At 40.0% G+C, this 26165-nt stretch overlaps 1 long non-coding RNA gene across 1 annotated transcript in view; it reads right to left on the minus strand.

Annotated features, from left to right (window-relative positions):
• Positions 1-206: 206 nt before the first annotated feature.
• LOC115893664 overlaps positions 207-26165 on the minus strand; it is a 31047-nt gene continuing 5088 nt past the window's right edge. The window contains exon 2 of the long non-coding RNA XR_004053730.1: positions 207-787. This is a non-coding gene — a long non-coding RNA (uncharacterized LOC115893664). The remainder of the gene's footprint in view (positions 788-26165) is intronic.

Genomic DNA, 26165 nt, shown 5'->3' on the forward strand with positions numbered 1-26165 from the left:
CTGTTGTATCTCTTGCATTGCTTACAGTAGTGGTGGGCACACAAAGAGATATTCTGCCAGTATTTCACCACTGATTCCATACACTTTCGTAAACAATCAGTTTTAGTTGAACCATGCCATTCTTCCAGCATGCACATTGCTTTTGAATGCTGTTGAATATCTCTGACCTTATCTGCCTAGCTTGAGTCAACACAAGTATACATTAACTTATTCCGTGAAAATTTAATATTATCAACCGGGAGCCAAGATTGGAGCCATGAACAAGACAGCAAAATCTTTGCCTTCATGGGGGCTTCATTTTAGTGAAGGAGACACAGCCAAAGGAGCTAAGTGAAAGAGGCAGCCACTCTGGGGAATTCACTGCATGAACTGACTTTGTTTTGAAAGTTTCAGAGGCAGAATTATCCAGATTGTCTGTCAGCATATCCCAAATGTACCTGGCTGTTTGCTTTGCTCTCGAGTTCATTCATTTTAGCTATGAAGCTTTTACCCAAGTGCTCGGAATTTCCTTTCTTGAACATCCCTTTAATCAGATCCATTCCCCTCCTCACCTCCTTGATCATTCTTCTCCAGCATAGTTGCTAATGATGTGTGCATGTGCCAGACTTGCACAAATGTTGGGCTGCCAACCACTCTGCGCCTGTTAATTTCCTTCTCAGCTCAAGCCGGGATCCTTGAGTTACAACAGATGCTGCTTCCCTGGGGCTTCAGTGCCCATCGATCAGCTTTGTTGATGAGGAAGGAAAGTTTCCTCCTTGACTGCCATTTGAATATAATTTATTGTGTTCTGAAAGAAAAGTGGAAAGACGAAAATGTATGGATGGGCAATAATACAAATAAATTGTGATGGATGACATTCAGATTTCAGTTTCAAAGGAATATGCTTTTAAGTCGATAAATGATTGCAATGGTGAGACGAAGTCTCCACAGCTGTGCCAAATGGGCCCTTCTAAATGGTCAGCGTGCCTGTTGGAGTCCACGAGGGAGTGAAATGGACAATTATAATAAAGAAAATAATAAAATAAGCACATGGTGTTTAAGAGCAACGACACCATAAACAGACTGTGGATTTTAATCCAAGCTCCAATCTTGAGCAAGTTACTTAATGATTCTGTGCCTCATTTCCTCAGGTGTAAAATGGGAATTCTAATACCTGCTTCTAGCGGGATTTCTGGGAGGATTAAATGAGTTAAAATACAGGAAGTCATTAGAACAGTGTCTGGCATGTAGTGAGCACTAGATTGATATTTGCTCTTTTTGTTGTGATTAATGGTGAATGTTGCACTCTACCAGGTCCTGAGCTAAGCCTGTTTGTCCATGACTTCACTTCACTATCACCACCGCTCTCCCTGTGACCGTCATTGTACTTACCCTTTACAGGAGGAAATGGGTGGAGAGCTATGCACTTGTCTTCCAAATACAGAAGAATTTCTGACTTTGCTCTTATTCTCACTTAGGTTTTTGTTGTTGTTTTGTTTTGTTTCGTTTTGTTTTTGGAGATGAAGTTTCACTCTTGTCGCTCAGGCTGGAGTGCAATGCTGTGATCTTGGCTCACTGCAACTCCCAGCTCCTGAGTTCAAGCGATTCTCCTGCCTCAACCTCCCAAGTAGCTGGGATTACAGGCACACACCACCACACTAGCTATTTTTTGTATTTTTTTAGTAGAGATGGGGTTTCACCATGTTTCCCATGCTGGTCTCAAACTTCTGACCTCAGGTGATCTGCCCTCCTTGGGCTCCCAAAGTTCTGGGATTACAGGTGAGAGCCACCATGCTCAGTCTCTCACTTAGGTTTTATATGAGTGTCTTCTGTTTATGTATTTGCAGTTCCAATTAGGTATAGGAAAAAATTTTAAACACTGGAAATAAATATTCCAAGCTGTTCATAGTGATTGTTTCGGGGTGATAGGATTATGAGGGACTAGATTTCTTCCTTCTATCTTTCTGTATTTTGATAATTTCTAAAACTAGTTGTGTATGTATATGTATACATGTTTATTTACAATAAAATGTATAAAATGAATGTTTAAATATGAAAGAAGGGCAGATTTAGTTCACCTCTTTCTTTTCCTGAAATAACTCAATCAACTTCCTCATCAGAGCACATTAATTAAGAAATCAGATCCCAGCACTTTGGGAGGCCGAGGCGGGCGGATCACAAGGTCAGGAGGTCAAGACCATCCTGGCTAACACAGTGAAACCCCGTCTCCACTTAAAAAATACAAAAAATTAGCCGGGCGAGATGGCGGGCGCCTGTAGTCCCAGCTACTCCGGAGGCTGAGGCAGGAGAATGGCGTGGACCCGGGAGGCGGAGCTTGCAGTGAGCTGAGATCCGGCCACTGCACTCCAGCCTGGGCGACAGAGCAAGACTCCGTCTCAAAAAAAAAAAAAAAAAAAAAAAAAAAAGAAATCAGGAACTCAGTGTCACATACAGGACCAAGACTAGCTGATGCTGGGCCTGGTCGTTGAAGAAGTGTTGCTATTTCTGGGGACTTTCTTGGTCTATGAGATACCTAAGCCCATACAACAACATAATTTTATATGATGAATTATGTAGTTACATACATGCTGTACTAAGAAATGCTACATCTGAGATAAAGGTATGAATTTTAAATATCATAAATAATTTAAAATTAGAATGAAAATAAATAACAACAAAAGCAACAGCATATTTCCTATGTAAAGAGGAATTGCTTATATTTCAGGTGGTTTGTGAGTTCCTTTTGAATTGAGCACTTCTATTACCTGAGTCCTGGCCTGAATCTGAGGTTAATTAGATGTTACCTTACAGCTGTAGAGACCGTTTCTCCTTTAACAATACCACTCAACTTTTCATTTATCTTTCCTGGTTTCCTGTTCACCTGAAAATCTGTTGAGAATACATTACAGGTTTGATAGATTGGATTAAAAGGGGAAAAAATAAAATAAAGGTAGTCCTACTTTACACTAATCTTATTTAAGAAAGCAGCATGAGAGCTCTAAGGTCGACTGTCAGAGCTCAAGAATTCAAGGGCAGGGGCAGTTAGAAGTCCTCCTCATTCAATCTATGGCCTCAAAAAATCTTAGGCCTCTCATGGAATGTAAGTAGTGGTAATGGGAGTAAGGCATATTCTCTCTCTCTATGGCCCCCCACCTCAATTTTGCAACAGTAGGAACCCAAGAGGAAAAAAATAATTGTCCAAAATGTGTTAGAACCTTTTATTAATATGTATTTCCAAAATACTACTGTACAGTAAATCACCCAACTACTTAGTCACTTAACAAAAAACAACAACTGTTGACAAGGATGCAGAGAAAAGAGAACACTTTACACTGTTGGTGAGAATGTAAATTAGTACAGCCTCTATGGAAAACAGTATGGAGGTTTCTCAAAGAACTAAAAATAGAAATGCCATAAAATCCAGCAATTCCACTACTTAAAATCTACCCCCCAAAAATTACTATATTTAAAAAAGACACCTGAACGCACACGTTTATAGCAACACTATCTACAACAGCAAAGTCATGGAATCAACCTAAGTGTCCATCAGTGGATGATTGGATAAAGAAAATGTAGTATGTCTACAGAATGGAATACTACTCAGCCATTAAAAAAAATGAGATTATGTTTGCTTTGTTTTGTTTTGTTTTGTTTGCAGCAACATGGATGAAACTGGAGGCCATGATCTTAAGAGAAACAACTCAGACACAGAAAGACAAGTACTGTATGTTCTCTTTTGTAAGTGGAGCTAAATAATGTGTACACATGAACTTAGAATGCGGAATGATAGACAATGGAGACTCAGAAGGGTGGGAGGGTGGGAGGGGATGGGTGATGAGAAATTAATGGGTATAATGTACATTGTTTGATAGATACCCTAAAAGCCCTGACTTTACCACTATGCAATATATCCGTGTAACCAAAATTAGAATTGTACCCCATAAATTTGTACAAATAAAATAAACAGAAACAAATAAATAAATGCACATAACCTATTTAACCACTTCAGACTGTTTCTAGTATTTTGCTATCATAAACAGTGCACCAAAGTCATTGTACTTTGTCATGTCACATATGTAATGTATACACATTTGTAAATTCTAGATGTGGCATTGCTGGGTCAAAGGGCATATGCATTAAATGTGTTTCATTAACAAAAAATGGAAAATGAATAAATAGTTTTTTAAAAACAACATAGGCTGAGTGCAGTGGCTCACACCTGTAATAGTTACACTTTGAGAGGCCGAGGTAGGCAGATCACTTAAGCCCAGAAGTTCAACACCAGCCTGGGCAACATGGCAAAACCTTGCCTCTACAAAAAATACAAAATTTAGTGGGGCATGGTGGTACACACCTGTAGTCCCAGCTACTTGGGAGGCTGAGGCAGGAGGATGGTTTCAGCCTGGGAGGAAGAGGTTTCAGTGAGCTGAGATTGTACTATTGCACTCCAGCATGGGTGACAGAGTGAGACTGTCTTAAACAACAACAACAACAACAAAAAACACCTACTTGCTTAAGTAGCAATTAGGTATGATTTCTCAGCTAGACAGTTCTGCTTACCTGTACTGGGCTTAGCTAAATTTGACTGGGCTCCCCTGGGGCATGTGTGGTCAGCAGGTTTGGGGTATGGGCCTCAGTTGGGTTGACTTGTTCCTAATCCACATGATTCTCCCACAGGCTAACACACTCTAGTGGACATGGCAGCTAGATAGTGTTCCACCAAGGAGAGAGGATGTGGGCACAATCTCTTAAATTTTTTTTTTTTTTTTTTTTTTTTTTTTTGAGACGGAGTCTCGCTCTGCCGCCCAGGCTGGAGTGCAGTGGCCGGATCTCAGCTCACTACAAGCTCCGCCTCCCGGGTCCACGCCATTCTCCTGCCTCAGCCTCCCGAGTAGCTGGGACTACAGGCGCCCGCCACCTCACCCGGCTAGTTTTTTGTATTTTTTCAATAGAGACGGGGTTACACCGTGTTAGCCAGGATGGTGTCGATCTGCTGACCTCGTAATCCGCCCGTCTCGGCCTCCCAAAGTGCTGGGATTACAGGCTTGAGCCACCGCGCCCGGCCACAATCTCTTAAATTCTAAACTCAGAACTGATCCTCCATCACTTCTACTGCATTCCACTGGCCAAAGCATAACACAGGCCAGCCCAGATTCCAGATGGGGAATAGTTGCAAACTCATGCTGCAAAGGGTATGGATACGAAAAGCAGGGAAAATTGGGGCCACGTTTGTGATCAACCTACCACAAACTGGAAACATAATGGTACAGGAAATAAGCAACAATTATGAAATAAGTTTCATTGTTTTAATTATCCTGAAAATTATCCTGAAACAGTGTAGATCATAGGATTTTCACCAAGATGAAAACCAAAAAGTACTCAAAATTTTAATTAAGCACCATCTGAGAAGACACGAGAGACACCCATCAGATCCTGTCCCTGACCCACCCCCTAAGAGGCATTTCTCGCTCTGGAAGAAGAGTCCTTTGATCCCTGATGATTCTATGGAAGATTATTCCAAGTCTGGGGCCCCTTTAGAATGAAATCACTGCAGGCCTGTGAAGGGTTTGTTAGGTACCCAAGGTGATCAATTATTTCTGCAGTCCTGAAGAAGCACAGAGCAGCGAGATCATTGAAGTTGTTTCAGATGTCTTAACAAGGTCTCCTGATCTCAGGCTTTGTTTGACACAGTCAAGTTTTGACAAAAGGTAGAAACGTAAAATTATGCTGTAGCCTGAAAAAATTCTCTTTTAAATGAAACCCTAAATTTATATTCAAAATTGTACACATACTGCAATTGAAACCAGGTAAAGCTGTGTACATAAAAAGACAAAAGTAGACAAGGAACACACAAAAGGGAAAATAATTATATTCAGATGATGCAGTGGTTGTGTTTTTCTCATTTTTCAAAATGTTCTTTAATGCTGGGGTTATACTCTCTTACCATAAAAGGGCGGGGGGCTGTAAATAAATTGAAAGCAAAGATTAACAAGCATTTATCTTCAATAGTATACACATTGCAGAACAGCAAAAGCTCACTATTGTCTTTATTTTATAATCTTAAGTCTGACAATGAAATATTCAAATGCCAAGAAACACAAAAGCAGTTCAGAATTATACTTTAGGAAGAGTTATGTGACTCCACTATCATTACTTAATTCGTACAAAGTGCCTTAAATAAGTGGTTTTATCTTTATCTTGTGATTTTTTATTTGGTAGATTTCTATGAATTTGTCTAATGATGACAGACCAGCAGGGCCCATGTGCTGAAGCATATCTAACAATGCAATCACAGTAATTTGAAAAAATAACAAAAGAATAATCGCGGCTATATATTCTCTGGCTGGTTTTGAATGCAAATGCAAAAATGTGGATAAATGTTCAAAATTAATGTTTCTAAAGCCAAAAAGAAAAACCTGGCTCGGTAGGAAACATTTTAACTTAGAGTGTCAAATAATGAAGTTAACTCAACGTAAAAGCAAAGGAAACATGTTTGGTGTTTTGTTTTCCAGAGCTGAATACAAAGCTTTTAACATTAGTCAGAAGTTTGATTAAAGGATGCAGCACTATCTGAATCAGAAAAGTAGTTTTTGCTCTTCAGTAGTTTGAAATGGAGTAGTTTGTAAGGAATGAGTTGATGATTCCAGCCTATTCTTAGATCCCTCCCCTGCTTCCTACTTCCCTACAGAAACCAGAAATAACCACAATAGGAACATTTTCTATCCATGCCATACTGGTTCCTTTCAAATTATTTTTATATACATTTTCTCATTTAAGATTCTTCCAGACCAGTGGACTAAATAGCACAGACATTATCATCCCCATTTACAAATAAGAAACCATGGGTCCACTTTATGCACTGAATTTTTAAAATAAAAGTTACACTGAGTGTGCCCACCTCTCCTGCCTCCTCTTCCACCTTCTCCGCCTCTTCTGCCCCTTCTGCCCCTTCTGCCTCTGAGGGGCAGGACCAACCCCTCCACTTCCTTCTTCTCCTCAGCCTACCTAACATGAAGATGATGAGGATGAAGACTTTTATGATGATCTGCTTCCATTTAATGAATAGTAAATATATGTTCTCTTCATTTTCTTGATAACATTTTCTTTGCTCTAGCTTAGTTTAAGAATACAGTGTATAAAACATATACAAAATATACATATATAAAAAATATATATGTATACAAAATATACATATACAAAATAAAAAAAAGAAAAAAAAAAAAGAAACCAAGACCACCCCCCAAAATAAGTAACTTTGAGATTACAAATATGTTAAGTACCCTGATCTGATCACTCTACATTATATGTATTGAAGCATCATTGTGTACTCCATGAATATGTACAACTGTTTGCCCATTTAAAAATAAAAATTTTAAATTTTGAAAAGTTAAAAAAAATGTAAGTAGTTCAAAGACATACAACTAGTAAGTGGCAGATTAGGTTCACCCTTATGAGTAGCAGAAAAGGAGGTCTCTTAAAGATGCTGCCTATCATTAAGAAAAGATGTATGATATTAGAGAGAAATTTAAAATATAAAAGCAAAATAAATGCCCATGATTCCACTTATCAGAGAGAGCCACTTTTAGCACCTTGACATAGCTCCTTCCAGCTATAATGGTCTAGCTTTGTATTTCACTGAACAAACTGAAGCAGTAAAAAAAGAACTTTTACATTCTCCCCCACCGGTCTACCAACCCCACATCTGTGTCTATATACCCTGCCTTCCCTCCTGGTACAAGGGATGAACTGACCGTGTTCCTACTATTTATTCTGCACTTGATTTTATTTTCTTTTACCTACTCAGAGATTCATTCTGCAATTAGCTCCTAATCAGTGGTTCCCCCATGCCAAACGATTTCTATCCGTAAGCAAATATACTGTAATCTCTCCCATCCAGAACAAAGAAACAAACAATGAACAACTCTTTGTGGCCCCCACATCCTTCTCTCCTTCTCTCACGGCAGCCCTGTTTCTCTGCTCTCCTTTTCAGCACACAGTCTTCAAAGTTATCTAGACTCCCTGGCTCCTGTTGTGCCTTGAACACACTCCACGCAGGCTTGCATTCCTGCCACTCCACTAAAACTGCTTTTGTCCAGGCCAGTGACCTCCCCATGTCCAAATCCAGTGGTCAGTCCTCAGTGCTCTTCTTAATCCTGCAGGAGCACTTGACATCTATCCCACTTTCTTTGAAACACACTCTTCTTTTGGTTCCCAGCACACCATCCTCTCTTGGTTTTACTCCTATCTCCATGACCACTTCTCACTTTTGCAGGTTCTTCCTCTCCCCAACTCTAAGATTGGCCCAGTGCTCAACCTTTTCACTTCTTTTTCTCTATAGCAACTTGCTTAGTGATCTCATCAGTCCCATGCCTTAAACTACCACCTGTATGTTGATAACCCCCACATTTTATCTCCAGCCCTGATAGAAATTTCTCCCCTGAACTCCAGAATTACATATCTCCACTTGGACATCTAATAGGCATTCCTGGTAGGCTCCAATATGGCCTTACTGTTTGTTTATAAGTGATATCAGTTTTGATTCATTGAGAATCCCTTCTGATTAACCAGCCTGTTAGACACCAGTTGACACTTTGATTTTGACGAAGGCATCTCAACTTTAAAATGGCCACACTGAAATCTTGATTCCAGCCCCCTAGTGCTCCATCTTCTCACAGTCTTTCTCATTTCTGTAAACATCCTTGGACTTACAGTTCCCTCTGCCTGGAAATCTGTTCCCCCAGATACCTGCTTGACTTGCTCCTTCACTTTGTTCAAGTTTCTATTCAAACAGCAGCTGCGAAATCCTCCCTCAGCACCTACTTAAAAAAGGGGCTCCCCATTCCCACCATTGTGCTTCATCCTTGGCCTTTTCTGTTATGCTGTGTTGCTCTTTTCATTAAAGCACATATAAGATGATAAAATCTGGAAGGAGGGTATATATGACATGGCAGATTTGCTCATTCGGTTGTTTGTTTACACTCTTCCCCCACTGAAAATTAAGCCTCAGGCAGACAGGGACATATTTTAGATTTTGGTTTGGTGTTTGATACTCAGGACCTAGAAACATGTTTTATGCACAATAGGCTTTTTGTCTTCTCGGGGGAGACAGAAATTGAACAAATGACTGGGCAAATGTATCCTATTATATGTTATATAATTGAATGATTTCAGCTAAGAAGAAAAAAGAAGCAGGGAAGGGACTAGAGAATGAGAGAGACATGGGGGTCTATGTACATGCACACATACAACACATGATTTAGAAAAATAGTACCAAAAAGGCCATTTGGTAACCTGCTTCTTTTAAAACAGTATATATAGATGTTTTGGCCAGGTGTGATGACTCACACCTATAATGCCAGCACTTTGGGAGCCTGAGGCAGGTGGATCACTTGAGGTCAGGAGTTGGAGACCAGCCTGGACAACATGGTAAAACCCTGTCTCTACAAAAAATACAAAAATTAGCTGGACATGGTGGTGCATGCCTGTGATCCCAACTACTCAGGAGTACCACTTGAACCTGGGACGTGGAGGTTGCAGTAAGCCGAGATCATGCCACTGTACTCCAGCCTGGGCAACAAGTAAGACACTTTCTCAAACAAACAAAAAACCAGTATTTTTAATGACTACATAAGGTTCTATTGTATAGATTATTGTTTATTTAACCAATCCAGCATTGTCAATTATTCAAATGGGTTCCTTTTTTCACCTCTATAAATATTAGTTAGGTTTATTTTTTTGAATTTATGTTAATTTTATTTTATTAATTTTTTTATTTTTCCATAAGTTATTGGGGTATAGGTCATATTTGGTTACATGAGTAAGTTCTTTTGTGGTGATTTGTGAGATTTTGGTGCACCCATCACCCGAGCAGTATACACTGCACCATATTCATATTCTTGTATCCGTCACTCCCCTCCCACTGTTCCCCCCAAGTCACCGAAGTCCATCGTGTCATTCTTATGCCTTTGTATCCTCACAGCTTAGCTCCCACATATCAGTGAGAACATACAATATTTGGTTTTCCATTCTTGAGTTACTTCACTTAGAATAACAGTCTCCAATCTTACCCAGGTCACTGCAAATGCTGTTAATTCATTCATTTTTATGGCTGTGTAGTATTCCTTTGTGTATATATACCACAGTTCACCCACTCGTTGATTGATGGGCATTTGGTTTGGTTCCACATTTTTGCTATTGTGAATTGTGCTACTATATACATGTGTATGCAAGTATCTTTTTCATATAATGACTTCTTTTCCTCTGGGTAGATACCCAGTAGTGGGATTGCTAGATCAAATGGTAATTCTACTTTTAGTTCTTTAAGGAATCTCCACACCATTTTCCACAGTGGTTGTAGTAGTTTACATGCCCATTAGCAGTGTAGAAGTGTTCCATGTTCACTGTATCCACGCCAACATCCACTGTTTTTTTTTTTTTAATTTCTTTATTATGGCCATTCTTTCAGGAGTAAGATGATATTGCACTGTGATTTTGATTTGCATTTCCCTAATCATTAGTGATGTTGAACATTTTTTCATATGTTTGTTGGTCATTTGTATATTTTGTTTTGAGAATATTTTGTTTTGAGAATTGTCTATGCATGTCCTTAGCCCATTTTTTTTATGGGATTGTTAGTTTTTATCTTGCTGATTTGTTTGAGTTGGTTGTAGATTCTGGATATTAGTCCTTTGCCAGATGTATAGATTGTGAAGATTTTTCTCCCACTCTGTGGGTTGTATGTTTACTCTGCTGACTGTTCCTTTTACCGTGCAAAAGCCCTTTAGTTTAATTAGGTGCCAGCTATTTATCTTTGTTTTTATTGCATTTGCTTTTGGGTTCTTAGTCATGAAATCGTTGCCTAAGCCAATGTCTAGAAGGAATTTTCCAGTGTTATCTTCTAGAATTTTTATAGTTTCAGGTCTTCACTTTAAGTCCTTAATCCATCTTGAGTTGATTTTTATATAAGGTGAGAGATGAGGATCCAGCTTTATTCTCTTACATGTGGTTCGCCAATTATCCCAGCACCATTTGCTGAAAAGAGTGTCCTTTCCCCACTTTATGTTTTTGTTTGCTTTGTCAAAGATCAGTTAGCTGTAAGTATTTGGGTTTATTTTTGGGTTCTCTATTCTGTTTCATTGTTTTATGTGCCGATTTTTGTATCAGTACCATGCTGTTTTAGTGACTATGGCCTGACAGTAAAGTTTGAAATCAGGTAGTGTGATGCATCATATTTGTTCTTTTTGCTTAGTCTTGCTTTGGCTATGCAGGCTCGTTTTTGGTTCCATATGAGCTTTAGAATTGTTTTTTCTAATTCTGTGAAGAGTGATTGGAGGTATCCTGATGGGGATTGTGTTGAATTTGTAGATTGCTTTTGGTACTATGGTCATTTTCACAATATTGATTCTGCTCATCCATGAGCATGGGATGTGTTTCCATTTGTTTGTGCCATCTATGATTTCTTTCTCATTGTTTTGTAGTTTTCCTTATAGAGGTATTTTACCTCCTTCGTTGGGTATATTCCTAAGTATTTCATTTTTTTTCAGTTATTGTAAAAGAGGTTGAGTTCTTGATTTGATTCTTCACTTGGTAGCTGTTGGTGTATAGAAGAGCTACTGATATGCATACATTAATCTTGTATCTGGAAAATTTGCCGAATTCTTTTTTTTAAGCTGATGTATTTGCTTTATTATCACAACACATTTCATCATTTAACATATTCCAGAGTTTCCTTAAACCAACTGTATTCTGGAAATGCCTTCTAAAATGTTAAAATAAAAATGCTTTCCATACCACCTTTTAAAGTCATTAAAATTATTTGAAAGGCTCTGCTGTTTTAAACACCTTTAAAGTAAGTAAGCCTATGGTCACTTGTCTCAGAGGCATTCTTAGGCAAGGCAAGAATAAAACTGGAAAAATGGCATGTCAATTCCAAAGAAAATCCTAGTAAAAAATAATGTTTTCTGCTGGATATGAATTAAAGAGTGTAAATTTGCTGAAAGATGTATGCAAAGTATTTAGGTATCACCTTTAAGTGGACTCAAAGAAAGAGTACCAGTTTGCACAATAGAAGAAGGGGAGTTTTGCTCTAGGATGGGCATTCATTCTCTCCATGATTTATAATGTGTCACTTAACTTCTCTGTGTCTTTCTTTTCTTTTTCTTTTTTTTTTTTTTTTAATTATACTTTAAGTTCTAGGGTACATGTCCACAAAGTGCAGGTTTGTTACATATGTATACGTGTGTCATGTTGGTGTGCTGCGCCCATTAACTCGTCATTTACATTAGGTATATCTCCTAATGCTGTCCCTCTCCCTACCCCCACCCCACAATAGGACCTGGTTTGTGATGTTCCCCTTCCTGTGTCCAAGTGATCTCATTGTTCAGTTCCCACCTATGAGTGAGAACATGCGGTATTTGGTTTTCTGGTCCTGCGATAGTTTGCTGAGAATGATGGTTTCCAGCTGCATCCATGTCCCTACAAAGGACACAAACTCATCCTTTTTCATAGCTGCATAGTATTCCATGGTGTATATGTGCCACATTTTCTTAATCCAGTCTGTCACTGATGGACATTTGGGTTGATTCCAAGTCTTTGCTATTGTGAATAGTGCCGCAGTAAACATGTGTGTTCACGTGTCTTTATAGCAGCATGACTTAGAATCCTTTGGGTATATACCCAGTAATGGGATGGCTGGGTCAAATGGTATTTCTAGTTCTAGATCCTTGAGGAATCACCATACTGTTTTCCGCACTGGTTGAACTAGTTTACAATCCCACCAACAGTGTAAAAGTGTTTCTATTTCTCCACTTCCTCTCCAGCACCTGTTGTTTCCTGACTTTTTAAAGATTCCCATTCTAACTGGTGTGAGATGGTATCTCCTTGTGGTTTTGATTTGCATTTCTCTGATGGCCAGTGATGATGAGCGTTTTTTCATGTGTCTGTTGGCTGTATGAATGTCTTCTTTTGAGAAGTGTCTGTTCATATCCTTTGCCCACTTTTTGATGGAGTTGCTTGTGTTTTTTCTTGTAAATTTGATTGAGTTCTTTGTAGGCTCTGGATATTAGCCCTTTGTCAGATGAGTAGATTGCAAAAATTTTCTCCCATTCTGTAGGCTGCCTGTTCACTCTGATGGTAGTTTCTTTTGCTGTGCAGAAGCTCTTTAGTTTAATTAGATCCCATTTGTCAATTTTGGCTTTTGCTGCCATTGCTTTTGGTGTTTTAGACATGAAGTCCTTGCCCATGCCTATGTCCTGAATGGTACTACCTAGATTTTCTTCTAGGGTTTTTATGGTATTAGGTCTAACATTTAAGTCTCTAATCCATCTTGAATTAATTTTCGTATAAGGAGTAAGGAAAGGATCCAGTTTCAGCTTTCTACTTATGGCTAGCCAATTTTCCCAGCACCATTTATTAAATAGGGAAACCTTTCCCCATTTCTTGTTTTTGTCAGGTTTGTCAAAGATCAGATGGCTGTAGATGTGTGGTATTATTTCTGAGGGCTCTAATCTGTTCCATTGGTCTATATCTCTGTTTTGGTACCAGTACCATGCTGTTTTGGTTACTGTAGCCTTGTAGTATAGTTTGAAGTCAGGCAGCATGATGCCTCCAGCTTTGTTCTTTTGGCTTAGGATTGTCTTGGCAATGCGGGGTCTTCTTTGGTTTCATATGAACTTTAAAGCAGTTTTTTCCAATTCTGTGAAGAAACTCATTGGTAGCTTAATGGGGATGGCATTGAATCTATAAATTACGTTGGGCAGTATGGCCATTTTCACGATATTGATTCTTCCTATCCATGAGCATGGTATGTTCTTCCATTGGTTTGTGTCCTCTTTTATTTCACTGAGCAGTGGTTTGTAGTTCTCCTTGAAGAGGTCCCTTACATCCCTTGTAAGTTGGATTCCTTATTCTCTTTGAAGCTATTGTGAATGGGAGTTCGTTCATGATTTGGCTCTCTGTTTGTCTATTACTGGTGTATAAGAATGCCTGTGATTTTTGCACATTGATTTTGTATCTTGAGACTTTGCTGAAGTTGCTTATCAGCTTAAGGAGATTTTGGGCTGAGACCATGGGGTTTTCTAAATATACAATCATGTCAAAAACCCCATTGTATGGTATGGAAGAGCATACCATGCTCATGGATAGGAAAAATCAATATCGTGAAAATGGCCATACTGCCCAAGGTCATTTATAGATTCAATGCCATCCTTATCAAGCTACCAATGAGTTTCTTCACAGAATTGGAAAAAACTGCTTTAAAGTTCATATGGAACCAAAAAAGAGCCCGCATTGCCAAGACAATCCTAAGGCCTTTTCTGCATCTATTGGGATAATCATGTGGTTCTTGTCTTTGGTTCTGTTTATATGCTGGATTATGTTTATTGATTTGCATATGTAGAACCAGCCTTGCACCCCAGGGATGAAGCCCACTTGATCATGGTGGATAAGCCTTTTGATGTGCTGCTGGATTCAGTTTGCCAGTATTTTATTAAGGATTTTTGCATTGATGTTCATCAGGGATATTGGTCTAAAATTATCTTTTTTTGTTGTATCTCTGCCAGGCTTTGGTATCAGGATCATGTTGTCCTTGTAAAATGAGTTAGGGAGGATTCCATCTGATTGGAATAGTTTCGGAAGGAATGGTACCAATTCCTCCTTGTACCTCTGGTAGAATTTGGCTGTGAATTCGTCTGGTCCTGGACTTCTTTTGGTTGGTAGGCTATTAATTATTGCCTCAATTTCAGTGCCTGCTATTGGTCTATTCAAAGATTCAACTTCTTCCTGGTTTAGTCTTGGAAGAGTGTAACTGTCCAGGAAATTATTCATTTCTTCTAGGTTTTCTAGTTTATTTGCGTAGAGGTGTTTATAGTATTCTCTGATGGTAGTTTGTATTTCTGTGGGGTCGGTGGTGATATCCCCTTTATCATTTTTTATTGCATCTATTTGATTCCTCTCTCTTTTCTTTTTTATTAGTCTTATTATCGGTCTATCAATTTTGTTGATCTTTTCAAAAAACCAGCTCCTGGATTCATTGATTTTTTGGAGGGTTTTTTGTGTCTCTATCTCCTTCAGTTCGGCTCTGATCTTTGTTATTTCTTGCCTTCTGCTAGCTTTTGAATGTGTTTTGTTCTTGCTTCTCTAGTTCTTTTAATTGTGATGTTAGGGTGTCAATTTTAGATCTTTCCTGCTTTCTCTTGTGGGCATTTAGTATTATAAATTTCCCTCTACACACTGCTTTAAAGGTGTCCCAGAGATTCTGGTATGTTGTATCTTTGTTCTCATTGGTTTCAAAGAACATCTTTATTTCTGTCTTCATTTCGTTATGTACCCAGTAGTCATTGAGGAGCAGGTTGTTCAGTTTCCATGTAGTTGAGTGGTTTTGAGTGAGTTTCTTAGTCCTGAGTTCTAGTTTGATTGCACTGTGGTCTGAGAGACAGTTTGTTATAATTTCTGTTCCTTTATATTTGCTGAGGAGTTCTTTACTTCCAACTATGTGGTCAATTTTGGAATAAGTGCGATGTGGTGCTGAGAAGAATGTATATTCTGTTGCTTTTGGGTGGAGAGTTCTGTAGATGTCTATTAGGTCCTCTTGGTACAGAGTTGAGTTCAATTCCTGGATATCCTTGTTAACTTTCTGTCTCATTGATCTGTCTAATGTTGACAGTGGGGTGTTAAAGTCTCCCATTATTATTGTATGGGAGTCTAAGTCTCTTTGTAAGTCTCTAAGGACTTGCTTTATGAATTTGGGTGCTCCTGTATTGGGTGCATATATATTTAGGATAGTTAGCTCTTCCTGTTGAATTGATCCCTTTAACACTATGTAATGGCCTTCTTTGTCTCTTTTGATCTTTGATGGTTTAAAGTCTGTTTTATCAGAGACTAGGATTGCAACCCCTGCTTTTGTTTGTTCTCCATTTACTTGGTAGATCTTCCTCCATCCCTTTATTTTGAATCTATGTGTGTCTCTGCATGTGAGATGGGTCTCCTGAATACAGCAAATTGATGGGTCTTGACTCTTTATCCAATTTGCCAGTCTGTGTCTTTTAATTGGACCACTTAGTCCATTTACATTTAAGGTTAATATTGTTATGTGTGAACTTGATCCTGTCATTGTGATATTAACTGGTTATTTTGCTCCTTAGTTGATGCAGTTTCTTCCTAGCCTTGATGGGCTTTACATTTTGGCATGTTTTTGCAATGGCTGGTACCTGTTGTTCCTTTCCATGTTTAGTGCTTCCTTCAGGATCTCTTGTAGGGCAGGCCTGGTGGTGACAAAATCTCTAAGCATTTGCTTGTCTGTAAAGGATTTTATTTCTCCTTCACTCATGAAACTTAGTTTGGCTGGATGTGAAATTCTGGGTTGAAAATTCTTTTCTTTAAGAAAGTTGAATATTGGCCCCCACTCTCTTCTGGCTTGTAGAGTTTCTGCCGAGAGGTCTGCTGTTAGTCTGATGGGCTTCCCTTTGTGGGTAACCCAACTTTTCTCTCTGGCTGCCCTTAACATTATTTCCTTCATTTCAACTTTGGTGAATCTGACAATTATGTGTCTTGGAGTTGCTCTTCTTGAGGAGTATCTTTCTGGTGTTCTCTGTATTTCCTGAATTTGAATGTTGGCCTGCCTTACTAGGTTTGGGAAGTTCTCCTGGATGATATCCTGCAGAGTGTTTTCCAACTGGGTTCCATTTTCCCCCGCACTTTCAGGCACACCACTCAGACATAGATTTGGTCTTTTCACACAATCCCATATTTCTTGGAGGTTTTGTTCATTTCTTTTTACTCTTTTTTTCTCTACACTTCTCTTCTCGCTTCATTTCATTCATATGATCTTCAATCACTGATACTCTTTCTTCCAGTTCATTGAGTCGGTTACTGAAGCTTGTGCATTTGTCACGTTGTTCTCATGTTATGGTTTTCATCTCTGTCAGTTCTTTAAAGGACTTCTCTACATTGATTATTCTAGTTAGCCATTCATCAAATCTTTTTTCAAGGTTTTTAGTTTCTTTGCACTGGTTACATAGTTCCTCCTTTATCTCTGAGAAGTTTGATTGACTGAAGGCTTCTTCTCTCAACTCGTCAAAGTCATTCTCCATCCAGCTTTGTTCCATTGCTGGCAATGAGCTGCGTTCTTTTGGAGGGGGAGGTGCACCCTGATTTTTTGAATTTCCAGCTTTTCTGCACTGCTTTTTCCCCATCTTTGTGGTTTTATCTGCCTTTGGTCGTTGATGATGATGGTGACGTACTGATGGGATTTTGGTGTGGGTGTCCTTTCTATTTGTTAGTTTTCCTTCTAACAGCCAGGACCCTCAGCTGTAGGTCTGTTGGAGTTTGCTTGAGGTCCACGCCAGACCCTGTTTGCCTGGGTATCAGCAGTGGAGACTGCAGAAGATAGAATATTGTAGATCAGTGAGTGTTGCTGTCTGATTCTTGCTCTGGAAGCTTCATCTCAGGGGTGTACCAAACCGTGTGAGGTGTGAGGTGTTGGTCTGCACCTAGTGGGGGATGTCTCCCAGTTAGGCTACTCAGGGGTCAGGGACCCACTTGAGCAGGCAGTCTGTCCGTTCTCAGATCTCAACCTCCATGCTGGGAGATCCACCACTCTCTTCAAAGCTGTCAGTCAGGGACATTTACCTCTGCCGAGGTTTCTGCTGCTCTTTGTTTAGCTATGCCCTGTCCCCAGAGGTGGAGTCTACAGAGGCAGGCAGGCCTCCTTGAGCTGTGGTGGGCTCCACCCAATTCAAGTTTCCCAGCAGCTACGTTTACCTACTTAAGCCTTAGCAATGGCAGGCGTCCCTCCCCCAACCTCACTGCCACTTTGCAGTTAGATCTCAGACTGCTGTGCTAGCAATGAGGGAGGCTCCGTGGGCGTGAGACCCTCTGGGCCAAGTGTGGGATATAATCTCCTTGTGTGCCGCTTGCTAAGACTCTTGGTAAAGTGCAGTATTAGGGTGGGAGTTACCCGATTTTCCAGGTGTTGTGTGTCTCAATTTCCTTGGGCTAGGAAATGAATTCCCTTCCCCCTTGTGCTTCCCAGGTGAGGCAATGCCTCGCCCTGCTTCAGCTCTTGCTGGCCAGGCTGCACCCACGGACCAGCACCAACTGTCCGACACACCCCAGTGAGATGAACCCAGTACCTCAGTTGAAAATGCAGAAATCACCTGTCTTCTGTGTCACTCACGCTGGGAGCTGGAGGCTGGAGCTGTTCCTATTTGGCCATCTTGGGCGCACCTCTCTTGCTGAATTCTTTTATCAGTTCTAAGAGCTTTCTGGAGGAGTCCTTAGGGTTTTCAAGATAGATGATCATGCCATCAGCAAACAGTGACAGTTTGACTTCCTCTTTACTGATTTGGGTGACCTTTATTTCTTTCTGTTGTCTAATTGCTCTGACGAGGACTTCCAGTACTATGGTGAAGAGGAGTGGTGAAAGTCGGCATCCTTGTCTTGTTCCAGTTCTCAAAGAGAATGCATTCAACTTTTCCTCATTCAGTATTACGTTGGATGTGGGTTTGTCGTAGATGGTTTTTATTACATTAAGGCATGTCCCTTTATGCTGATTTTACTGAGAGTTTTAATCATAAAGCAATGCTGGATTTTGTCAAATGCTTTTTCTGCATCTGCATTTTCATGATCTATTGAGGATCATATGATTTTTGTTTTTAATTCTGTTTATGTGGTGTATCGCATTTATTGACTTGCATATATTAAATGATCCATGCATCCCTGGTATGAAACCCACTTGACCATAGTGGATTATCTTTTTGATATGCTGTTGGATTCAGTTAGCTAGTGTTTTGTTAAGAATTTTAGCATCGGCCGGGCGCGGTGGCTCATGCCTGTAATCCCAGCACTTTGGGAGGCCGAGACGGCCGGATCACGAGGTCAGGAGATCGAGACCATCCTGGATAACACAGTGAAACCCCGTCTCTACTAAAAAAAAATACAAAAAACTAGCCGGGCGAGGTGGCAGGCACCTGTGGTCCCAGCTACTCGGGAGGCTGAGGCAGGAGAATGGCATAAACCCAGGAGGCGGAGCTTGCAGTGAGCTGAGATCCGGCCACTGCACTCCAGCCTGGGCGACAGAGCTGGACTCCGTCTCAAAAAAAAAAAAAAAAAAAAAAAAAGAATTTTAGCATCTATGTTAACCAAGGATTTCAGTCTCTAGCTTTCTTTCTTGGACACGTCCTTTTGTGGTTTTGGTATTAGGGTGATGTTGGCTTCATAGAATGAATCAAGCAGGGTTCCTTCTTTCTCTATTTTGTGGAATAGTGTCAAAAGTATTAGTACTAATTCTTCTTTGAATGTCTGGTAGGATTCTGCTGTGAATCCATCTGGTCCTAGACATTTTTTTTTGTTGTTGGTGGTAATTTCTTAATTACCATTCCAATCTTGCTGCTTGTTATTGGTCTGTTCAGAATATCCAGTGCTTCCTGATTTAGGCTAGGAGGGTTGCATTTTTACAAGAATTTATCTAATTCTTCTAGATTTTCTAGTTTATTTATGTAAAGGTATTCATTGTAGCCTTGAATTATCTTTTGTATTTCAGTGGTTTCACTTGTAATATCTCCCGTTTAATTTCTTAGTGACGTCATTTGGATTTTATCTCTTCTTTTCTTGGTTAATCTTGCTAATGGTCTATCTACTTAATTTATCTTTTCAAAGAACCAGACTTTTGTCTCATTTATCATTTGTATGTTTTTGTTTGTTTCAATTTCATTTAGTTCTGCTCTGACCTTGGTTATTTCCTTTCTTCTGCTGGATTTGGGTTTGGTTTGTTTTTGTTTCTCTAATTCCTTGAGGTGTGACCTTAGATTGTCAGTTTGTGCTCTTTCAGACTTTTTGATGTAGGCATTTATGGCTTTGAACTTTCCTCTTAGCACTGTGTTTGCTGTATCCCAGAGGTTTTGATAGGTTGTGCTATTATTATCATTCAGTTCAAAGAATTTTTTAATTTCTACCTTGATTTTATTTTTGATCCAGTGCTCATTCAGGAGCAGGTTATTTAATTTCCATGTATTTGTATGATTTTGAAGGTTCCTTTTGGAGTTGATTTCCAGTTTTATTCCACTGTCGTCTGAGAGAATGCTTGATATTATTTCAGTACTCTTAAATTTATTGAAGCTCATTTTATGGCCTATCATATGGTCTATCTTGGAGACAATTCCATGCACTTTTGAATGTGTACTCTGTGGTTGTTGGATAAAATGTTCTGTACATATTTGTTAGGTCCATTTGTTCCAAGAAACAATCCAATGTTTCTTTGGTAACTTTCTGTCTTGATGACCTGTCTAGTGCTATCAGTGGAGTACTGAAGTCCCCCACTATTATGTTGCTCTCTGTCTCATTTCTTAGGTCTATTAGTATTGTTTTATAAACTTGGGATCTCCAGGGTTAGGTGCATATATGTTTAGGATTGTGACGTTTTCCTGTTGGAAAAGGCCTTTTATAATTATATAATGTCCCTCTTAGTCTCTTTTTACCATTGTTGCTTTAAAGTTTATTGTGTGTACTCTGGGTTTTTTTGTTTTTTACTTTTGCTTTATAACTTGTATTTTTGTTTTATAGGTCCTGTGTGATTTATGCTTTAAAGAGGTTCTGTTTTGACTTGTTTCCAGGATTTGTTTCAAGATTTAGGGCTCCTTTTAGCAGTTCTTGTAGTGGTGGTAATGGCAAATTCTCTCAAATTTGGTAATGGCAAATTATTTCAGCATTTGTTTGTCTGAAAACAACTATATCTTTCCTTCATGTATGATGCTTAGTTTCACTGGATACAAGATTCTTGACTGATAATTGTTTTGTTTGAGGAGGCTGAAGATAGGCCCCGAATCCCTTCTAGCTTGTAGGGTTTCTGCTGAGAACTTTGCTGTTAATTTGATAGGTGTTCCTTTATAGGTTACCTGGTGCTTCTGTCTCACAGCTCTTAAGATTCTTTCCTTCATCTTAACTTTGGATAACCTTATGACAATGTGCCTAGGTGAAGATATTTTTAAAGTGAATTTCCCAGGTGTTCTTTGTGCTTTTTTTATTTAGTTGTCTAGGTCTCTCACAAGGCCAGGGAGGTTTTCCTCAATGAGTCCCCCAAATACATTTTCTAGGCTTTTAAAATTCTCTTCTTTTTCAGGAACATTGATTATTCTTAGGTTTGATTGTTTAACATAATCCCAGACTTCTTGGAGCCTTTGTTCATATTTTGTTATTCTTTTTTCTTTGTCTTTGTTGGATTGGGTTAATTCAAAGACTTTGTCTTCGAGCTCTGAATTTCTTTCTTCCACTTGTTCAGTTCTTTTGCAGAGACTTTCCACAGCATTTTGCATTTCTAAAAGTGTGTCCAAAGTTTCCTGAACTTCTGATTGTTTTATCTTTAAGCTATCTATTTCCTTGAATATATCTCCCTTCGCTTCTTCTATCATTCTTGGATTTCCTGGCATTGTGCTTTGTCTTTCTCTGGTACCTCCCTGATTACCCTAATAACTAACCTCTTGAACTCTTTTTCAGGTAAATCAGAGATTTCTTCTTGGTTTGGATCCATTGCTGGTGAACTACTGTGATTATTTGGAGGTGTCGTAGAGCCTTGTTTTGTGATATTACCAGGATTGGTCTTCTGATTCCTTCTCATTTGGGTGGGCTCTGTCAGAGTGAAGGTCTAGGGCTGAAGGCTGTTGTTCAGATTCTTTTGTCCCACAGGGTGTTCCTTTGATGTATACTCTCCCCCTTTCCCTATGGATGTGGCTTCCTGTGAACCAAACTTCAGTGACTGATGTGTCTCTTCTGAATCTAGCCACCCAGTGAGTCTACCTGGCTCTGGGCTGCTACCAGGGGTTGTCTGCACAGAATCCAGTGATGTGAACCATCTGTGGGTCTCTCAGCCATGGATACCAGAGCCTGTTCCAGTGCAGGTGGTGGAGGGTGCAATGAACTCTGTGAGGGTCCTTAGCTTTGGTGGTTTAATGCTCTATTTTTGTGCTGGTTGACCTCCTGCCAGGAGGTGGTGCTTTCCAGAAAGCATCAACTGCAGTAGTGTGAAGAGGAACCGGTGGTGAGCTGGGCCCTAGATTCCCAAGATTATACGTCCTTTGTCTTACACTACCAGAGTGGATAGGGAAGAACCATCAGGTTGGGGCAGGGCTAGGTGTGTCTGAGCTCAGACTCTCTTTGGGTCTTGCTGCACCTGCTGTCAGGGATGAAGGTGAGATTCCCAGGTCACTGGTGTTGTGTACCTAGGAGGATTATGGCTGCTTCTGCTGAGTCATGCAGGTTGTCCAGGAAGTGAGGTAAAGCCAGCAGTCACAGGCCTCACCTAGCTCCCATGCAAACTGAACGGCCAGTCTCACTTCCACCGTGACCCCCCACCAACATCTCTGAGTCTGTTTCTAGGCAGAGGGTGAGAAGGGCTTGAAAACTTGCCCAAGGCTGTCTCCCAGCTGTGGAAAAAAAAAAGGGGGGGGGGGGGGCTTTAGTTCTTCCCTTGCCTGTGAAGTCTGTACTCCAGATTTGTGCCCTCCCCTGAGTTCTGGCCAGGAGGCTTCCCGCCCCATTCCAATTGTTACAAAGTTCAGCTAGATAATTCTTTCTCCCTGTGGAGTTTTACCTCCTGCCCCTCTGTCCATCCTCCCTATGGATCTCTGTGGTGCAGGGCAGGAATGGGCTGCTTGGGGACCCAGCGAGCTCCCAAGGCCTTTCTGCTGCTTCCTCTACCCCTGTATTTTGCTCGGCTCTCTAACTTGACTCAGCTACAGGTAAAGTCGGAAACTTCTCCCGCAAACAAACCTTCAGCTTCTCCAGTGGGGGTGTGCATTCAGGAGAGGGGGTTCTACCTTTCCCACTTCTGCAGTTGGGGCACTCACGGTATTTGGAGAGTCTCCTCGGTCCTGCAGGGGCAGTCCACTTCCATCAGAGGGTCTGTGGGTCCTCTCGGGATTGCTGGTTTGTTCTTGCAGTCGATCTGGAGCTAAAATTCACAATGCAAGCCTCCACATGCTGCTCTCTCTGGAGGTGCAATCTAGTCCTGCCTCCCATCCGCCATGATCCTCTAGTTCCAATTTCTATTTAGGTTTATTTAGAGTCCAGACTTGGTATTCAATATGTAGCCACAGCCCCACAAGGTTACCAAGCACTTGAAATGTGGCCAGTCCAAATTAAGATGTGTTATAAATGTAAGATGCACAACACATTTCCAAGACTTGATGCCAAAAAAGGAATATAAACTATCTCATTAATAATTCATTATGTCTATTATATGATAAAGTGATATTTTTGATATGTTGGGTTAAATAACATGTTATTAATTACATATAATACAAAATTTGTTTCACCTGTTTCTTTTTACTTTTTAAATGTGCCTATTTAAAACAATTTAAATTATATAGGTACTTTTATTATATTTCTATTGGACTAGTGAGGGTCTAGACTCTTAAGGGAGGACACAGAATTTCCATTAATTATTTGCTACTTTGAGCTAACAAGCCATTCTTTCAGAAATCAACACAATTCAAAGCTCTAGTTCTTTCCAGTTACCTGGGGGAAATAAGATTTTTATACTGGTATATACTAAAAGTAGTTTTTGTGTTTCATGTGCCTATTCTGATGCTGTTTGATCTCTTGGCACCTCCAATCTACAGTCCTGTGGTCCTCTCCAGACAAGCTGGGTGCTCCCTGTATTGATCATTCAGGACGAGGTAGGTGGGTGGACAGGAGGATGAAACTTGGAATATGGGCCTTGTGGGTAGATGGGGAGACTCGGATGTTTCTCAGTCACAAAGATACTCTCCTATCAGAGGCTTAACCATGCCCATTGCCCATGACCAGGGCCAGAGACAGAGGCATCTCCTTATGGAGTCACAGCTGAATATGAATAACCTGCAGGTCACAGGCCAGCCTGTCTAGTTCTTATTACTCTCTATGTTTGTATTTTTCATTTTCTCTAAACCGATAATATGGTCCAGTCAAATGCTAGAGCTGTATCTTAGCTCTACCATAGGGTAGCAAGGGAAGAATAAAGTAGCCCAGCTTGAACAAGAGTATATGCTGGTTCTTTGCATTTTAAAAATATATCTTCAGCATTTCCTTGTTATTATATATTTTTTCCAAAGAGTGATTTGTAATGGCTGCATAATGTTCCATTGTATAAAAATACCAGTTTTTTAAATCCCCTACTGGATTTCCTGCCTTCTTTTTTTCTTTTCTGTTTTGTAGGTATAACTACAATGGCCATCGTTGTCTGGAGTTCAACAACCCTGAACTGGGCTCAAGCAATACATTCACTTCAGCCTTCTGGGCTCAAGCAATACATTCACTTCAGCCTTCCGAGTAGCTGGGACCATGGACACATGCCACCGCACCAGGCTAATTTTTATTTTTTGTAGAGATGGTGTTTTCCTACATTTCCCAGGCTGGTCTCAAACGCCTGGCCTCAAGCAATCCCACCACCTAAGCCTCCCAAAGTTCTGGGATTACATGAATGAGCCACTGCACCTGGCCTCATGCATGATCTTGATTATCTATTTTCCTTGAAGAATTCTGAAATTCTAGGATAAAAAGATTTTTTAGTCTCTTACTACATTTTGGAAAATTGACATTCTGAAATATACCAATTTATTCTGCCACTGATATCCCTATTTTATTATAATTTTAGGATTTGGAAGAATTGGATCCATATCAAACCCATATCAGCAAATGGAGGAAGCATATGTGGTCCCTATTGGGCCACTGTTTGCTCAGTGCTTGGTGTACCTGAGAGCCCCCAATAACAGCTTGTTGACATCTCTTGACTTGAACCTGCATTTTTGGTGCAGTAGGAATTATGTGGGCTTGGGAACCACTGAGAACTGAAGAAGGAATCCTAACACATACATTTGTGAACTGTGTCACTATGAGCACAGTATTGAACCACTTGTACCTTTGATCTTCTCATCTTTCACATGGGGATGGCCCTACCTACCTACAAGACTATGGTAAGGTTGAGATGAAATCACACGTGTAAAGCACCTGGGAGGAAGCTTGTCCTTAACCAGTATTAATATTCCACCCAGCACCCCACCCAAACCCCCTTCTCCATTCCACCAGTTCCTCCATCTCATCCCCGCCCCCACCTCATCAATGACAGCAGTGGCTTCTCTAACATCTTAGGATTCTGAGTTTGAATAAATTACTAATATTTTTATTTGATTTGATGTTCGAAGTCTCTGACCAAAAGTGAACAATTTAATTATTTTGTTTTATCCTATTTTATTTGAGACAATTTCTCCCTCTGTTGCCTGGGCTGAAGCTCAGTGGTGCAATTATGGTTCATTGCAGCCTTGAGCAATCCTCAGGCTCAAGCAATCCTCCCACCTCAACCTCCCAATTAGAGGAGACTACAGGCACACACCACCATGCTTGGCTAATTTAAAAAAAAAAAAATTTAGAGATGGGGTCTCACTATGTTGTATTATGTTGTCTCACTAGGCTGGTTTTGAAATCCTAGACTCTAGCCATCCTCCCACCTCAGCCTTCCAAAGTGCAGGGATTATAGACATAAGCCACCACACTCAGCCTGAAGGTGAACAGTTTACAAATAAAGAAGAGAAATTGTCCTTTCTGTGATATTGCCAGACTCCCCCTGGCTGGAGTTTACTATATCAGCCCTGTGAGTGATAACCAGGCTGTTTGGGCCAAAAGTCTCTCAAATGAAACTTGTCTTTGGTTTGAAAAGAGCCTTTCTGGGAGAAATGCCCACATGAATATGTGGTTTTCTGTACTGAACATCTATCAACAACAGTGAAATTAAGTCAGGACATTTTTAGCCATTTACAAAGTGATAACTGAAATTTGTGTTACCATTCCTTTCTATTTGCAGTCATTTAATGCATGATTTCGTGATGAAGCTATGACCAAATACTACTTGAATTCATGATTTGTCTGGACTGCAGGGGGCAGATTTTGCTCAACATTTATTACAGTATTCATTCGGTGAGATTTTATTTAGCACTTGCTGCATGCCAGGTGATGAAACAAGTACTGCAAATTAAGGCTAATTAAGGAAGACATGGTTTTAGATTCAGAAGCTTCCAGTCTACAGTAAAGACAAACAAGAAACAAAAGATGACAAACAAAAATGCTACATAGATTACTGTATAGTGTGAAATTATGATAAGAGCCACAAAGGAGGAGAGGAATGCCTTGATTGTATTTGTGTCTGGGTTAACTAACCTAGGGAA

The sequence above is a fragment of the Rhinopithecus roxellana genome, chromosome 2, assembly GCF_007565055.1.
Source record: "Rhinopithecus roxellana isolate Shanxi Qingling chromosome 2, ASM756505v1, whole genome shotgun sequence".
NCBI lineage: Eukaryota > Metazoa > Chordata > Mammalia > Primates > Cercopithecidae > Rhinopithecus > Rhinopithecus roxellana.